The following is a 16,375-nucleotide window of genomic DNA, read 5'->3' on the forward strand; positions in this document are numbered from 1 at the left end:
TGGCCGTCTGGTCTTAAGTAGAGATAAGAGACTAGAACAGAAAGATAGTAATCGTAGTAAGGCAAACCGAGGTCAGTGGGAAGGAGAAGCATCAAAGTCAAACAGTCCAAATTCAGCAACAGGTAGAAGAAGAAGCAGGCACAAGCTTGATTATAGTATTCATGAACCACAATAATCTGGCAAAGATACAGAGACAGGAAGTGGCTTATATAGGCCAAAGACCAGATACCTGACCAGACACAGCTGAAGAGAATTGGCACTAATATCATGGCTTGTAGAGTCAAGGTTATTAGATCTCAGGTAGGTCTACAAAAGGCAGGCTGGTGAACTGGTAAGGTAGAAAATCAGCAGCATGGAGACCAGGGTTCAAAACCCAGCCAAGTAATTTACCCCTTCTTCTTCCTCTATTGGTAACTTCTTTACAATTATAAAATGTGAATATTTGACAACAAGTGATTGATCTGTGAATAAAATCAACATTTAGTGACTGTCACCTAATCATTAACTTTACATTAATCATCTTTTTTTTTTTTTTTCATGGACAGAACTTTGAATCATGAAACAAACAAAATGGTTAGTCCATTGCCCATTATGTTTGCTTTGTGATTTGTCCATTTAGCATTTTGGAGTTCGAGATTTGCTTGAAATTTGTCCGAATCAGAATTAGTTGGAAACCGAATGCACAAGTCTAGCAATGGTAATTATGATATTATGTTTAATATTCATGTGTTTTCTATGTCATTTATATCATCCAGTAAAATGCTTGCAGTCTATGCATTTCAGGATGAGCTCATGAGAAGCTAGAGAAACACATTATTCCCAACTCTAAACTAAGATCTGGAAAATAGATGCAATATAAATTAAGTTTATTTACTGAAATGGAAATTAGGGAACAATCAACATTTTAAATTTTTAACCAAGACAGTTACTTTGGAAAAACACCTCCAAGCCAATTCCTTTGTTAATTACACAATTACATTTCAAGTTAAATAAAGCCCAATGTAAAAAAATGTCAAATCATGTCTTCATCCACTTAACAAGTAGACTTCATAAAATAAATGGTCATTTTAGCTGCAGCATTGCTGTGTTGAAATGGATGCTGTAGTTTCTATGTATTTATTTATTTATTTTTTGGTCATAATATAGCAACGCCAAGTAAGAAGTGTGTTGGTAATCCTGTTGTCTTCCTTGGGCCAGTCGGTGAATGCCAGGCGGCCTGCTTGACTGAAGCTTTTATCGGCTGTTTGTGTTCACCAAGGCCAGATGATTTTCAAAGAGCGCTCAGAGATTTCAAACATTGATGTGACACCGCTCTTTGATTTTAATGCTTCTAGTTTCATCTTGCTGCCAAATCTATGCACACTTGAGGAAAAGCTGCCACTATTGTTAGCTTCTCTCATTTTTCAATTATTGGAGTAATTACAAGCTGGGACTGACAGAGATTCAAGGCAGCCCTCGGCAGCTGTGCAGGGCTCTTAACTTTGATCCAACCTGCGTCAGAAAGTTAATGATTTAAACTGTGAAAAAAAAAAATCTTCAAAATGCTTTATAGATATATTCCTTACCTTTTTACAAATGCACTTAATAATACTACATAGTTCTCAAGTGGAGACTTAGGTCTTGATTTAATATTGTTGATTAAACTTTTCAAATTATTTAATATTTTTGGATAAACGTTTATAATAATTTAATATTCTGAAAAATATTTTTTGTTTTTGATATATTGATCTAATATTTATTAAAGGGAATCGTTAGTGTTAGGAATACAAATCTGTATTGCTAACACTGGTGCCCTCTCTGGTCACCGCCCCTCCCTCGCGGCCCCCCTGCAGCGCATAAAGGCTTCAAAAAACCTTTATTCACTTAACTGATTCCAACACCAATGTCCCTTGGTGCTGAGTCGGAGCTCCTCCTCCTCCGGAGTTATCTGGCGGAGGGTTCTTATGCACATGTGCAGCGAGCCTTTCCAGCATCAGTTAGGCAACATAGAGTCTGATAAACTCCTGGAAGCACCTCTAGTGGCTGTCTTAGTACTGCAATGTAAATGCTGCGGTTTCTTTAAAACTGCAATGTTTTACATTGCAGAACTCATATCAATATCAATGTCAATTAAATGAAGTGGTCTGGGTGCCTATACTGTCCCTTTAATGATATAATTTAATATTTCGAAAAAAAGTTATTTAAAAAGTTTATCCATAAATATTAGGTCATTTAAAAAGCGTATCCAACAATATCAAATTAATGCCTTATTGTTTCTTAACCACTTAAACATGGGTACTTTTTCCATGGGTATTTACAGTACTTACAATTGGGCTAGGAGTTCCAAGTCCACCAAGAGAATGAGAATAATTACTGGGGTTGACAGAATTGGTAGTAAGAAAAATACAATTGAAATGGTTATTGACTGTAGATAGCCAGGGCTTTTACCCCTTCATCTGACATATACAGAGAGCCTATGAATCAGTGCTGAATATAAAGAGATGAGACCCACAACGAGTACACTGTTTTAAAATTAATGATATGGAATCAATAAATAAACAAGGCAAAAGCAATTACCTCTATTGGCAAATAAATAAATTAAAATACACAGCCCAAATCATTATCCTGGTAGGGTGCTGATAATTCACCCTTGCATGTACACTATAGAATTGAAAGCTAGATAACAAAAAGTGGTTTAAGAAGTTAGCCAGTCTCATATTCCACTGGAAATGTCACCATTGTCCTTTTTGTCATTAAATCCTCCAACATTGTCACCTTCAAAATTCTATCTCTACAAAAGGATTTACTGAAAGAAATTCATAAGTAAGGGTCTAGTTCAAGGGTAGGCAATCTTCTGCATTCCATATGTTGTGCACTACATCTCCCCTGATGCTTTGTCAACATTATATCTATTCGAGCATTATGGGAGATGTAGTCCATAACAATTGGACTGCCTAACTCTGGTCTAGTTTGAAGGGTCTGAGTGATCCTTTTTGCAAACTAGTGCGTGGGCATTTTTCATATTATCAAAATTACTATGACATGTTGCATTGAGCTAGTTTTGACAATGTATATAAACTTATAGTAGGTGTGCCAGGGCTTTCTGATGATCTCTTTATTTTTATCCATTTCTTTCATTAGAGGATAACTGTATTGTTTAGTGAAGTGGAAGGGATGGAAGAAATAAAAAGACCACTCTGAACAGTGCGTGTGGGAGCACTACCTTCTCTAATGGAAAAGGCATTGTGCACAAATTCCATTAGCTTTCATTTTAAAATTGCAAGTTCCATTTTATATTCTACATTGGTTCCAATGATCTTTTTAGCTTAACTTTTTTTTAGAGTTTTAACTCTTGGCCTTTATAGCAGCTGATTTTAAATTAAGGGCACTTTGATTGATTCCGGTAATGGAAGTGGAGATACTGCTTGACTTCATTACCATCATTGCAGTTATCATTGTTGTCCCTGATCTCTTGTCACAGTTTTTAAGAATGTAATATATACAGCATATTGTGACCAAGTGCTGAGTGATTTCTGACAAAGAAATACTTGTTCCTTTAGTTTACAGGTTAGCTGTTTGTTCAATGAGTTGCTTTTCTACCAAGTGGTATGAAATCTCTCTTGATCCCTACATTGTTTTATTGATGCCCGTTGACAACTAGTATGTTTGTAACATTTTCAGTTGAATTGTTAGTCTGCAAGCAGTTTTTTTTTTTTACAACTACTGTAGATTAAATGTAAATGGTTGATGAGATGGTGAGATAGATAACAAGTGGTCTAAATTTATCCTGTACAAAATTTCTAAAGACTTTGATGACTTTTCTGTTTATAAAATGTAAGTCTGTCTGTCTATCTGGCTGTATAGAAATGTCAATGGTTATATTTGTCAGATTGCAGCAGGGCCGGACTGGGAAAAAAATTAGGCCCGGGCATTTTTCAATCAGAGCGGCCCCCTAAGAAGGGGGCGGGGCCAGAGAGGGTGTGTTTTGTCATCACTAATGACAAGCACGCCCCCTCTCAAAGTGAGCAAGTTGGTTCAATGCGCAGAGCCCTGCTGAAGAGCTCTGGCATTAGAAAAAGGCTTGCGCTGTGTTTGCTTTTAAATTGTCTCTGGTGTCTCCACAAGTGGGATACCAGAGGACAATTGGGCCAGGAAAGTGTATGGTGCATGTGTTTGGAGCCTGCTTGTGAAATTGCGTGTGTGTTGAGTGTGGTGTGGTATTGTGTAAATAGGTCAATTTCATTTGTGTTTGTGGTGTAATATGTGTGGCTAGGGGCTGTAGATAGTGTGTGTATAGGGGGCATAGTGTTATAGGGGATGTAGCGAGTGTGTGCATACAGGCTGTAGTGTGTGTGTGTGTATAGGTGACGTAGTGTGAGTAGGGGTTGTAGAGAGGGTGTGTAGGAGATCTAGTGTGTAAAGGACCCAGAGTGTGTATAGGAGATTGTGTGTGTGTGTATATATATATAGAGGATTAAGAGTGCATATAGGGTAAGGGATCTAGCGTGTATCTGGAGCGTAATGTGTGTGGTGGTGCAGTGTGAGGGGCGCAGTGTGTGTGTATTTAAGAGGGGTGCTGTGTGTGAGGGTGTTTTTATCTGCCGTCACATTCTAGGTTTCTAATTTTCTTTGTCTGTTAACTCACTGAGGGTTATTTTATATATGTGTATGTGTGTGAGCGAGGGTGCTGTCTGTCTGAGGGTGCTGTCTGTCTGAGGGTGCTGTCTGTCTGAGGGTGCTGTCTGTCTGAGGGTGCTGTGTGTGTCTGAAGGTGATGTGTGTGTCTGAAGGTGATGTGTGCTGAGTGTCTGAGGGTGCTGTGTGTCTGGGTGCGCTGTGTGTCTGGGTGCGCTGTGTGTCTGGGTGCGCTGTGTGTGTCTGGGGGTGCTGTGTGTGTCTGGGGGGGCTGTGTGTGTCTGTGGGTGCTGTGTGTGTCTGGGGGTGCTGTGTGTGTCTGGGGGTGCTGTGTGTGTCTGGGGGTGCTGTGTGTGTCTGGGGGGGCTGTGTGTGTCTGGGGGTGCTGTATGTGTTTGGGTGCTGTGTGTGTTTGGGGGTGCTGTGTGTGTTTGGGTGCTGTGTGTGTTTGGGTGCTGTGTGTGTCGGGGGGGGGCTGTGTGTGTCTGGGGGGGGGGCTGTGTGTGTCTGGGGGGCTGTGTGTGTCTGGGGGTGCTGTGTGTGTCTGGGGGGGGGCTGTGTGTGTCTGGGGGGCTGTGTGTGTTTGGGTGCTGTGTGTGTCGGGGGGGGGCTGTGTGTGTCTGGGGGGGGGGCTGTGTGTGTCTGGGGGGCTGTGTGTGTCTGGGGGTGCTGTGTGTGTCTGGGGGGGGGCTGTGTGTGTCTGGGGGGCTGTGTGTGTCTGGGGGTGCTGTGTGTGTTTGGGTGCTGTGTGTGTCTGGGGGGCTGTGTGTGTCTGGGGGTGCTGTATGTGTTTGGGGGTGCTGTATGTGTTTGGGGGTGCTGTATGTGTTTGGGGGTGCTGTGTGTTGTTTGGGGGGGGCTGTGCGTGTCTGGGGGGGCTGTGTGTGTTTGGGTGCTGTGTGTGTCTGGGGGGGCTGTGTGTGTCTGGGGGGGGGCTGTGTGTGTCTCGGGGGGGGCTGTGTGTTCTGGGGGTGATGTGTGTGTGTGTGAGGGGGCTGTTGGTGTGATTTTTTTTATTTAAATATTTTAATATTTTAATTAATAATTAAAAAAAAAAAAAGTTAGATCCCCCCTCCCTTCTTACCTTTAGCATGGGAGGGGGGGAGCCGTTCTGCCTGCGAGGAGCCAAGGAGCCGAGGAGCAGAGGAGCAGCTTCCTTCCCTGGTGGTCCAGTGGTGAGAGTGAACTCTAACCTGCCGGCTAGAGTTCACTCTCGCGAGATCTGAGCGTTGCCGCGGTAACCGCGGCAACGCTCAGACCTCGCGAGAGGACCCGGCGGAGCTGCTGAATTGAGCTCCGCCGGTCCTCTCTGCTGCTTCCCTCACACCCCACAGCCGGCGGCCGCCTGTCAGTGTCTCTGGGCCGGTGAAGGAGATCTTTGATCTCCCCACCGGCCCATGGAGGCTCAGAGCAGGGCCGGCGCTCGGATAGCGCTGGCCCTGCTGGGGCTGGCAGGGGAGATCCTGTGATCTCCCCTGCCGGCCTCGGCCCCACGGCCATCGCGGCCCACCGGGCATTTGCCCGGTATGCCCGATGGCCAGTCCGGGCCTGGATTGCAGGGACAGGGTCCTTGGATATAAAAACCAATACATTGCGATATAATGCTTTGGTGCTTATAGTGGCCCTTTAAAGCACTAATGCTTTTTAGTTGACTTAGTACAGTGAGAGAAAAAAGTATTTGATCCCCTGCTGATTTTGAACATTTGCCCACTGACAAAGAAATGATCAGTCTATAATTTTAATGGTAGTTAGTAAGAGACAGAATAACAAAACAAAAACAAAAAAACAGGAAACACATGTCAAAAAAGTTATAAATTGATTTGCATGTCAATGAGTGAAAAAAGTATTTGATCCCCTATCAATCAACAAGATTTCTGGCTCCCAGGTGTCTTTTATACGGGTAACGAGATGAGATTAGGCGCAATCTCTTATAGGGAGTGCTCCTAATCTCACCTCGTTACCTGTATAAAAGAGATCTGTCCTCAGAAGCAATCAATTAGATTCCAAACTCTCCACCATGGCCAAGACCAAAGAGTTGTCCAAGGAAGTCAGGGACAAGATTGTAGATCTACACAAGGCTGGAATGGGCTTCAAGACTATTCCCAAGAAGCTTGGTGAGAAGTTGACAACAGTTGGTGCGATTATTCGCAAATGGAAGAAACACAAAAAAACTGTCAGTCTCCCTTGGTCTGGTGCTCCATGCAAGATCTCACATTGTGGCGTTTGATCTCAATGATCTCAAGGCAGCTGGGACCATAGTCACACAGAAAAGAATTGGTAACACACTACGCCTTTAAAGACTTAAATCCTGCAGCGCCCGCAAGGTCCCCATGCTCAAGAAAGCACAAGTACAGGCCCATCTGAAGTTTGCCAATGAACATCTCAATGATTCAGTGGAGAATTTGGTGAAAGTGTTGTCGTCAAATGAGACTAAAATCGAGCTCTTTAGCATCAACTCAACTCACCGTGTTTGGAGAAGGAGGAATGCTGCCTATGATCCCAAGAACACCATGCCCACTGTCAAACATGGAGGTGGAAACATTTTGCTTTGGGGGTGTTTTTCTGCCAAGGGGACAGGACAACTGCAGTGCATCAAAAGGACGATGGACGGGGCCATGTACCGTGAAATGTTGGGTGACAACCTCCTTCCCTCAGCCAGGGCATTGAAAATGGGTTGTGGATTGGTATTTCAGCATGAACATGACCCAGCCAAGGCAACAAAGGAGTGGCTCAAGAAGAAGCACATTAAGGTCCTGGAGTGACCTAGCCTTGAAATCTTAATAACTTGGAGAGGATCTGCAAAGAGGAGTGTGACAAAATCTGGTAGCCAACTACTAGAAACGTCTGACCTCTATGATTGCCAACAAGGGTTTTGCCACCAGGTACTAAGTCGAAGGGGTCAAATACTTATTTCAATGCAAATCAATTTATAACTTTTTTGACCTGCGTTTTTCTGAATATTTTTTTGTTATTCTGTTTCTCACTGTTAAAATAGACCTACCATTAAAATTATAGACTGATCATTTCTTTGTCAGTGGGCAAACGTTCAAAAAAACACAGTGGATAAGGTGGAAAATGAAATGGTGTATAAGAAGGGGAGAGCATTTAGATGACATCAACAGAAAAGACTTGTGCATTTGATTTAAGGCGAATAGCAATTCATCCGAATTTTGGGCATTCGGTATATTGTCTAAATTCCATAACTCTGAATCACCATATGACTGAAACACAAAACATATCTAATGGACAATGAACAAGCCATTTTGTTTGTTTAATGATTAGGAGTCCCATTTGTGATGCAAAAAAAAAAGATGATTGATGGTTAGGCGACAACCACGAAATGTTGATTTTATTTACAGATCAATTACTTGTTGCCAAATATTCCCATTTTATAATTGTAAATCGTTGCTGAATATGTTGGTGCTATATAAATGCTAATAATAATATTAGTAAGTGAAAAGCAACCTGTAGAGGGCAAAAACAACTACTTCTGAACAAACCATCTACTACCCTAGGACAGAACCCTAAGAGATGCATAGGAAGTGCTACATGGGAATATGGAAAAGTATAAATGAGAGAGAGGAGGAATAAGTGGGCCACAAGAATAAAAGAGAATGAGGACCAGAGTAAAGTGCATTGAAATTCGCAGTTCTGGTGTTAGGATTTAATTAATACCCAACACGCAGAACTAAAAGGGACACTACAGTCACCAAAACAACTTCAGCTTAATGAAGCAGTTGTGGAGTTCAGATAATGCCTCTGAAGTTTAGGAGTTAAATCACCTTTTTTTCTGTTTATGCAGCCAGCCCTAGCCACACCTCCCCTGTCTGTTACTGAAATGGTTTAATTTTTAATCAGATGTAACTTATTTTTTATCTCTTGTTCTCTAAATTGAGCTGTAATCACACACAGGAGACTCCTGCAGAGTCTAGCAAGCAAAGCAGGGTATAAGAAATTTCTAATTAAACAGAATTTGCAATAAAGGATGTATAAACATTAGATTACTGTTTACACAAAGTATTTAGGAAGGCCGTGTAAGTCCCATGCAGGGAGGTGTGACTAAGGTGCATAACGAAAGTGATTTAACTTCTAAATGGCAGAGAATTAAGCACTGAGACTGCAGGTCCATGATCTATACATCAAAACTGCTTTATTGAGCTAAAGTTGTTTTGGTGACTATAGTGTCCTTTTAAATAAACAAAATAAAATACAACCAAAATACTATAGCATATTACCAGACCTTAGAATGGATTAAACAGTAACAAACAGAATAGTAAAGAATAGGCCAAAGGCTGGGGGTTGGGGGCGAGAAACCAAGAAATTAAGAAAATTAAGGATTAGAGATTTGAAGATAGTAATTTGTATTCCCTAAGGTTAGAATCATTATTTATTATTATTATTATTTTATTATTTATATAGAGCCATCAGATTCCGTAGGAATTGAGGATAATTCACATGGGAGAATTGTAGGCTAAACAAGTTGAGCTAAAAGAATAGCTAAGCTGGAAATCTATTCCAGTTCGAGTAAAATTTAAGATTCATTTAATTAATTTTCCTGATTAGTTCCAATCAGTTTAGTAAAAAGAAAAATACAGGGTACTTTGGTTGATACCTTGTCTACGGGAGTTTCTAGCTATGCATAGTATATCAAGAATGTATTGAAATTGCCGCTTTCCATCTGACTTTATGTCTCATTTATTTTCTGTACCCACAGTGTGATATTTCTTTCTGTACAGTTTCACATACTATGCATTATTAAAACACCAGTCCACTTGTGTTTTTATTACCAAATATTTCACTGTAGCTAACAGTATCTCACATTTTTCTACAGTGTTAATCCTTTGACACTTATCACTTTGCTGGGGTTGCGCTAGGTCACCAATTTATAATGGCCTTACACAGTCACTATATATTTATATGTGTACAAACAGGGTTATTCACTAAAGTGACAATTCAAAGTCAATTTCAATATCAAGGTCAAACTAGCTGGGCTGGAAAAAGTTGGCTATGCGTTCATATCAGCAATTCTGGTCTGAAATTTGAAATTCACTTTGGATTCTCTTTGAATTCTCATTTTAACAAATAACTCTCATAGACTCTATCTCTCTTTCATCCTCTCTCTCTTCTCTACTTTTTCTCCTCTTTCTCTCGTTACCAGTAGCATATGGTATATGCTAATAAAAAAAACATGTACTTATATATTTTTTCATAAAATTGTATTTATTGTTTAGTGTATATAACCTGACATGAAACATGATGCGAGCACACCACACTAGGGCACCACCTGGTCATATTGCTTGTTTTCCTAGTTGTTGTCATGATATGCATTAGACTTATGCCTGGTGTAAAATTCAGTATAATCAAATCACAGGCACATTTTCACACCATTTGGTTCACATTTGGTTCACAGATCAAGTGATAAAAACGAATAGAGTGAAAAATCTATATCTGTATACCTATATTACATATATAATATATCAATACATATTTTTATACTGTGCAGCCTTTTTTCTCTCAGTTGGTTACTTCTCACTTGATTTGTAAAAAAATAATCAACATTTAGTGACTGCCCCCTAGCTATCATCTTTTTTCCCATCAGGCATCTCTTTTATTTATACCATGGTTGAAACTCCAAATCACAAGTGAAACAAACATGCTCACCCATTGCGAGAGTATTTTTTTCTGCTATATGTGATATGGTGTTTCGAAGTTAAAGAATGTGGATGACCTGCCAATAGGTCTAAAATGAATTTAAAAAAGAACCTCTATGAAAAAGACATGATCGGTTATGATAACTATATTCAGTTAAGCATAATGTTAGTTCCACCAAGTACCTAAGCTTGGTTGCTGACTATATGAATACTTTCATTACATACTCTATGCAATATGGTCATATCCAGGGGCATAACTAGGAACCTCAGAGCCCCGGTGGAAGAATAAAAGAAGGGCCCTTCTCATCATCCCTCCTTTCTCCACCTAAGCAATACCCCAAGGGTAATTTGTGTACTGACCATGACCATGTGTCATTATGCGGGTGTTAGCTGAGCATGATATATTTTTGTGGAATTGTCTAAGTGTGATTGTGTATATGTATGTGTGTATGGCTAACTGACTGTGATTGTGTGTGAGGGCTGACTGAATGTGATTATGTGTTAGAGTTGGCTGAGTGTAATTAAGTGTTATTTTTGTGTGATTGGTTGAGTGTACCTGTGTGGGGCATGGCCAAGTGTGACTGTGTTATTAGAAGAAAACAAAAAGGGAACCTATTCTAAGAAAATTCCTGGACAGAAAAAGGGGATAATGCAACACATCACTGTACATAGGCAATATGGCGGAACCGCTGCCGTTCGTATATTCCTCCTCTCTTTATTATGTGTGTTGCCCTATGTGTTCGCGTATTGTTTACGCTCCCTGTTCGGGAGTGCTTCCACAAAGGGAATCCATTCACGTCCCGAATGGGGACCACCCCAATGGCCCATTTAGATAGCTCTTTAGAACATCAATTAGAACGTTCTCACCGTGCCAAAACCGCAAGGGAAGCCTTGGTGCGTTTTCCCCCCTGGGTGGCCACCCTTTCGTATAGATGAATGCCATCCAGGGGGAGCATTCGTGAATTGTTTCCCTCCTCATTCGTTTCCCGAACAAGGACCTCCCTGGTGGCCCATTGGAATGTTCACACCAATCAATTAGAACGTTAACACTTGCAACATAAGTGTGAAACCGCAAAGTAAGTAATTAATGAATGCTCCTCTTGGTGGCCGCCATTTGTATAGACGAACCCCAACCAGGGGAAGCATTTGTGTCCCGAAAGGAGATGCTCTCCTTGCTTGGTTTCAAACAGGGGCCTCACGAACGGAGGCTGTTCGAGCCAGGTACCATTGTGGGGGTCCCTGAGGGTAGTGTGGGCACCTTCTGGGACACGGACTAGTTTGGCGGGCTTTCTGTGTCTCGCACGTTTTGACTCACAGGTACAGAGGCTCCTGGGATGAAGACCCCACCTGACATCTGGAGCGGGAGACCCTGGATTTGGATGCCGGGAATGGGGGACAAAGGGAGCAAAGTCCCTTTCCTGTGCTAAGACCCCTGGGAGGAACAACAACAGTAATGCAAGGCTGCACCAAAATATATCAATGTGGACTTCAGATAGTAAAAAGCATATAAATGAGACATATGTAAAAGTGCAAACAAAATAGTTGGCATTATATATAAAATAGTCCAAAGAGATTTAGAAGTTGCACTGTGGCAATAAATGTCTTTTAAGGTGCTTTTGATGATAGGGTCTCCTCTCTGTTCATAGTAGTCCAATTGTTCTTGTTATATGAAAGACATAAGATAAGAGACCAATCGTATAGAGTGTAAAGGTCAATATATATACGGCAGGGTGAGCTACAGGGATGCTGGGAGAGGTATATATATCAGTACTTGTACTATATATACAAATTGAGGTATAGGGCCCAGGCTTGCTTGGACCCACTGGTGACACAGGCCCTGAAGAGCTGTAATGGCTGCCGCCCCCGATGGCAGTCCTAATATCATCAGAAGGTATGTACCATTTTCAATGCAGGAATATCTGATTTTTTTCTAAGTTGTAAACAAAAGATAGTTTCCTGGGAAAATAGGCCAAACTGTCACTATAACAAAAGTTAAGAAACAAAGAGAAGGAAGATAGAAAAGAAATAGCATGGCCAAGGCAATTCTCAATGACACGGAGTGGGTCACAGTTACCTTAAGAATATATCCGAAGAAGAAATTGTGGTAATGAAACGATCTCCAGGTAGTAAGCAGCAAGACACAAACAAGCAATTGTTCAAGACAATTTCTTTACTTTTTTCTTTTCTGCCAGAGAAACTACTTACTATGCCATTGCATGCATTTATCTTTCGTTTCAAATCAGAAATTACATGCACACATATTGAGCAAGTCTTCCAAAGAAAGTTATAAAAGGCCTGGATTGGCGAAAATATCTCAGGCACGTTCTGGATTGTGAATTTAGAGGTCAGTATTTTTTTTACTTAATTTTTTTTAATGTATTAACTCTTTGAATACATCCTAAGGTGTCCTTTTAATATTCAGCATCGAGCATTAATGCGTTCAACTGATGGCTGAATATTTGATTTGACATTTTTTTTCTTGTGCTGTTTTCTGATACAAAAATTGTGCCTAGATTACTTGCATTATAATGCATCTGTATATTATATACACAAAGTATATAAGTTGATATGCATCTATTATCAAGTTCATAGTATATCAGCTCCACAGCTTGTCAAGAGCAACACATGTTTATAACATCTGGCATGAAAACTAAAACAAATGTGGTGTTTGTCTTGTGAGCGTGGAATATTATAAGATGCTTTTCTTTGATTCCTACATATGCGCAGTCATATATTTGTTAGTTTTCTTTCCTATCAATTCACAGTCATGAAAAAAAATCCATCAATGTAAAATGCATTAATACAATCAATCAACGGTGTATTTAAATCAGTATAAGAGTTGTGATCTCATTCAGAATTTATTTAGAGTTCTCAGAGGAACATTTACAGGTGTAGTTTTTTGTAAAGATTAGATGCCTTACTTCCTGTTTGTGTGGTATGGTTTGCAGAAGGGGAGCTGTCTGTCAATGTTTATAGAGTGCAATAGATTTATTCACTGATCAATAAAAATTGAGTTTATAATTGATTTACAATTTGGATCAAGATTTTATAGACTTGGGGAAGGGCATACAGAAAGGAAATACGAAAGGGAAGAAAGGAATATACTCGGTAAGTGCAGTAAGACAACATTATAACCTGGAATGCAAAATTGTTGACACATATCCACCTTGAGCGACATCATATAAGGCATCACGTTTCCTTGGAGTAGCTTGCAAAGACGTCCTCCATGGAACGTGGTGTTGCCGATTTCCAGAATTTGACTGTGATAGAATTTAAGAAACCTTTCATCATTTGTATACTGACCTGGAAAGAGTTTAACTAGGAGGATTTGTTGGGAAAATGGAATGGAATTGTTTAAAAATACATAAGATCATGTATTTGGACCCACGACTACTGTGTGTTCAGAAAGTCCACCACATATGTATATGTAAAACTAATTGTGAGCACCATTCCTTGCATTAGGTATATGTAGGTTGAAAGAAAACTGTTAGAAAAAGACTTTAGGGCAGGGGTTAGTAAAGATGGCATGGAAGATGCCTTTGCATAGCAGCATGACTGCACACTAAAACAGACTGGGGTAATCTGAGGATCTCCAGTAGAAGTGCCCTTCGCCAGATATCTGCTAGTGCCAACTAAACATTCAGTACTAGCAGTGATTGCAGCAGGTGGTAAGGGGCAGTTCTCAATTCAATCTTTACAGAACTTGGAGGAAGTGAGTATCCTTGTGCATCTGAGAGTGTATAACTGTATGTATGTATGTGTATCTGTGTATTTCTGTGTTAGTGAGCAAATGTGTGTAGGCAACTGCTTGCACTATGTTGTGTGTATGGGGGGCTGCTTGTGGTCTTGCTGTGTACATTGTGATTATGATTATTGTTGTTTTGTGTGTGTGAGGGATGATTATGTGACCATGAGGGTTACTGTGTGTGTGGTGGTGCACTGGTGCCTGTGCATAAGGCTGCCTATGTGTTTATGAGGGTGACTGTGACAGGTTGGTTGTGATAAAGTGAGTGTGACAGGCTAACTTTGGCAGTGTGATTGTGTGTGATGTGTAAGTTTGAGGAGTGACTATGCCATGGTGACTGTGTGCGAGGAGTTAGTGTGGTGCGTGACTGTTACATGGTGACTGTATGTGAGAAGGTAATGTTTGTGGTGACAGTGACAAGGTGATTGTGTGTGAGGATTTATTGTAGGGATTGACTGTGAAATAGTGACTGACTTTGACATGGTGACTGTGTGTTAGGGGTGATGTGACACGTGATTGTGTGTGAGGCGTTAGTGTGGCAGTAAGTTAATTAGTTAATGGTTTATTTAAACCTAATGTCTATGTAACAACCAAAATCACAATCGTGTTTAAGGCCATAGTTATCATCTACCCGGATAGTTCCTGAACTTCTATTATAGAATTCTGGTATGGTAGCGTATGTCCTTTAGTTCACTTTAACATCAGCATTTTAACTGATGTTACTAAGATAACAAATGATTGACCCATCAGTGGGGATCAATGTTCTACTTATTTGTTCTACAGAATAGCTTTGTGCATATGTAAAACACTTTTTTTTCACTTTCCCATTTCAAATCATACCCATTTGTTTTAGTATTCCACATCCTATTGAAATGCATGATTTTCTCCTTTATTTAATGTTGTAATATATACCTTCCATCTAAAAATAGTATGTACCACTTCATCATTTAAAGATAACAAAGATGTTTGTCTACATTTTAATAGACATTTTGCTACCAAATATATGCATAAACGTGTATCCCAATATTAAATTTTTTAGTTTAAAAACGTACTAGTTAGGAGTGTGACCCAACATTGCTGCTCAGACAAATAAGAAAGTGGCATTTTCTATTTAAAAAAGTAATCAACTTTTAATAAGGAGTAATGAAAATGTCATGATGGCTAGTTGCCCTTTAAGAATATATACATAAACAATAATGTGTATTATGCCTTTTAACAACAATGTAAATTATACTGTTCAGAAAGTAGGATGCTAATTGCAATATAAATCTTCAATATTAATATTATTAACCTTCAGTTAACATGACAGTGTAGTTTTCGTATTAGATCTGCATATATCTAATTAGCACTGTAATCTTCATATACTTTGATTAGTGTCTTTAAAATGTCTCTGTATTGATTTCAGATCTGTTGTGTCTTTTGACTTGGATTCATGGGTTTCCAGACCAAAACAGAAAGAAATGTTCTTGGAAGATTATGATCCACCGCCATGGTTCTATTACCAAAAAGAAAAGTGTTAGAATACATTATTCATTTTGCTATTCAGCAACTAAGTATTGTACAATTTGCTCCTATACATTCATACACTCCTCACATTATGCATTATTTTATCGATTTAGATACTCATGCAGAGCAAAAGCCTTCAATGTGAGTAATGACTTTATTTATAATAATTATAAAACATTGTGTTTTAGTGTCACTGTTGTATGAAACTTACTGGGGCATATTGGGCAAATTCTGATTTATTAAGTGTCACTTGTCTTTGGAAATACTACTAATAATGGACATGTCCTGCTCTTTAATTATAACGTGAGTCTATTTAATGTCCTACCTTTAGAAATAAAAAATATCCATATTGTACACAAACAAGTCTCGTTCTCAATCTGTACTCATCCTAATAAACAATAATCAAAGTGAAGGAGAAACTGCATTGCAATTTAAAACCCTGTGAAAAAGTTTCTAGATTGGAATCTCTCTTCCCCCCCTGCAATTTCAACAACCAATGGGGATTTGGTATTTCTACATATTGCCTTGAAAAGTCCCAGCATCCTGCTCAGCAAGAAAGAGAAGAGGGCTATACTCTGCATTAGTGATGTCCCGAACAGTTCGCCAGGAACCGTTCGCCAGCGAACACGCGCGATGTTCGGTCTGCCCCCTATTCGTCATGGAGGTGGGAGGGTCTGGGAGGGAGGGTGTGCTGCTGATTGGCTGGAATGTGTCTGCTGACTGTGAGGTACAGGGTCAAAGTTTACTCAATGATGACGAATAGGGGCGGACCGAACATCGCTATGTTCGCCAGCGAACTGTTCGGGACATCACTACTCTGCATCATGAAACGTGTTTTCAATGTTACTTTAATATAGCG

At 40.0% G+C, this 16,375-nt stretch overlaps 1 long non-coding RNA gene across 1 annotated transcript; it reads left to right on the forward strand.

Annotated features, from left to right (window-relative positions):
• Positions 1 to 12,080: 12,080 nt before the first annotated feature.
• On the forward strand, positions 12,081 to 15,467 carry LOC134608031 (uncharacterized). The gene is made up of 3 exons (XR_010090709.1): positions 12,081 to 12,156; positions 13,318 to 13,373; positions 15,416 to 15,467. It is a non-coding gene; the product is annotated as an uncharacterized LOC134608031 (long non-coding RNA).
• The last annotated feature ends 908 nt before the right edge of the window (positions 15,468 to 16,375 follow it).

Source organism: Pelobates fuscus, chromosome 4 (assembly GCF_036172605.1).
Source record: "Pelobates fuscus isolate aPelFus1 chromosome 4, aPelFus1.pri, whole genome shotgun sequence".
Classification (NCBI taxonomy): Eukaryota; Metazoa; Chordata; class Amphibia; order Anura; family Pelobatidae; genus Pelobates; species Pelobates fuscus.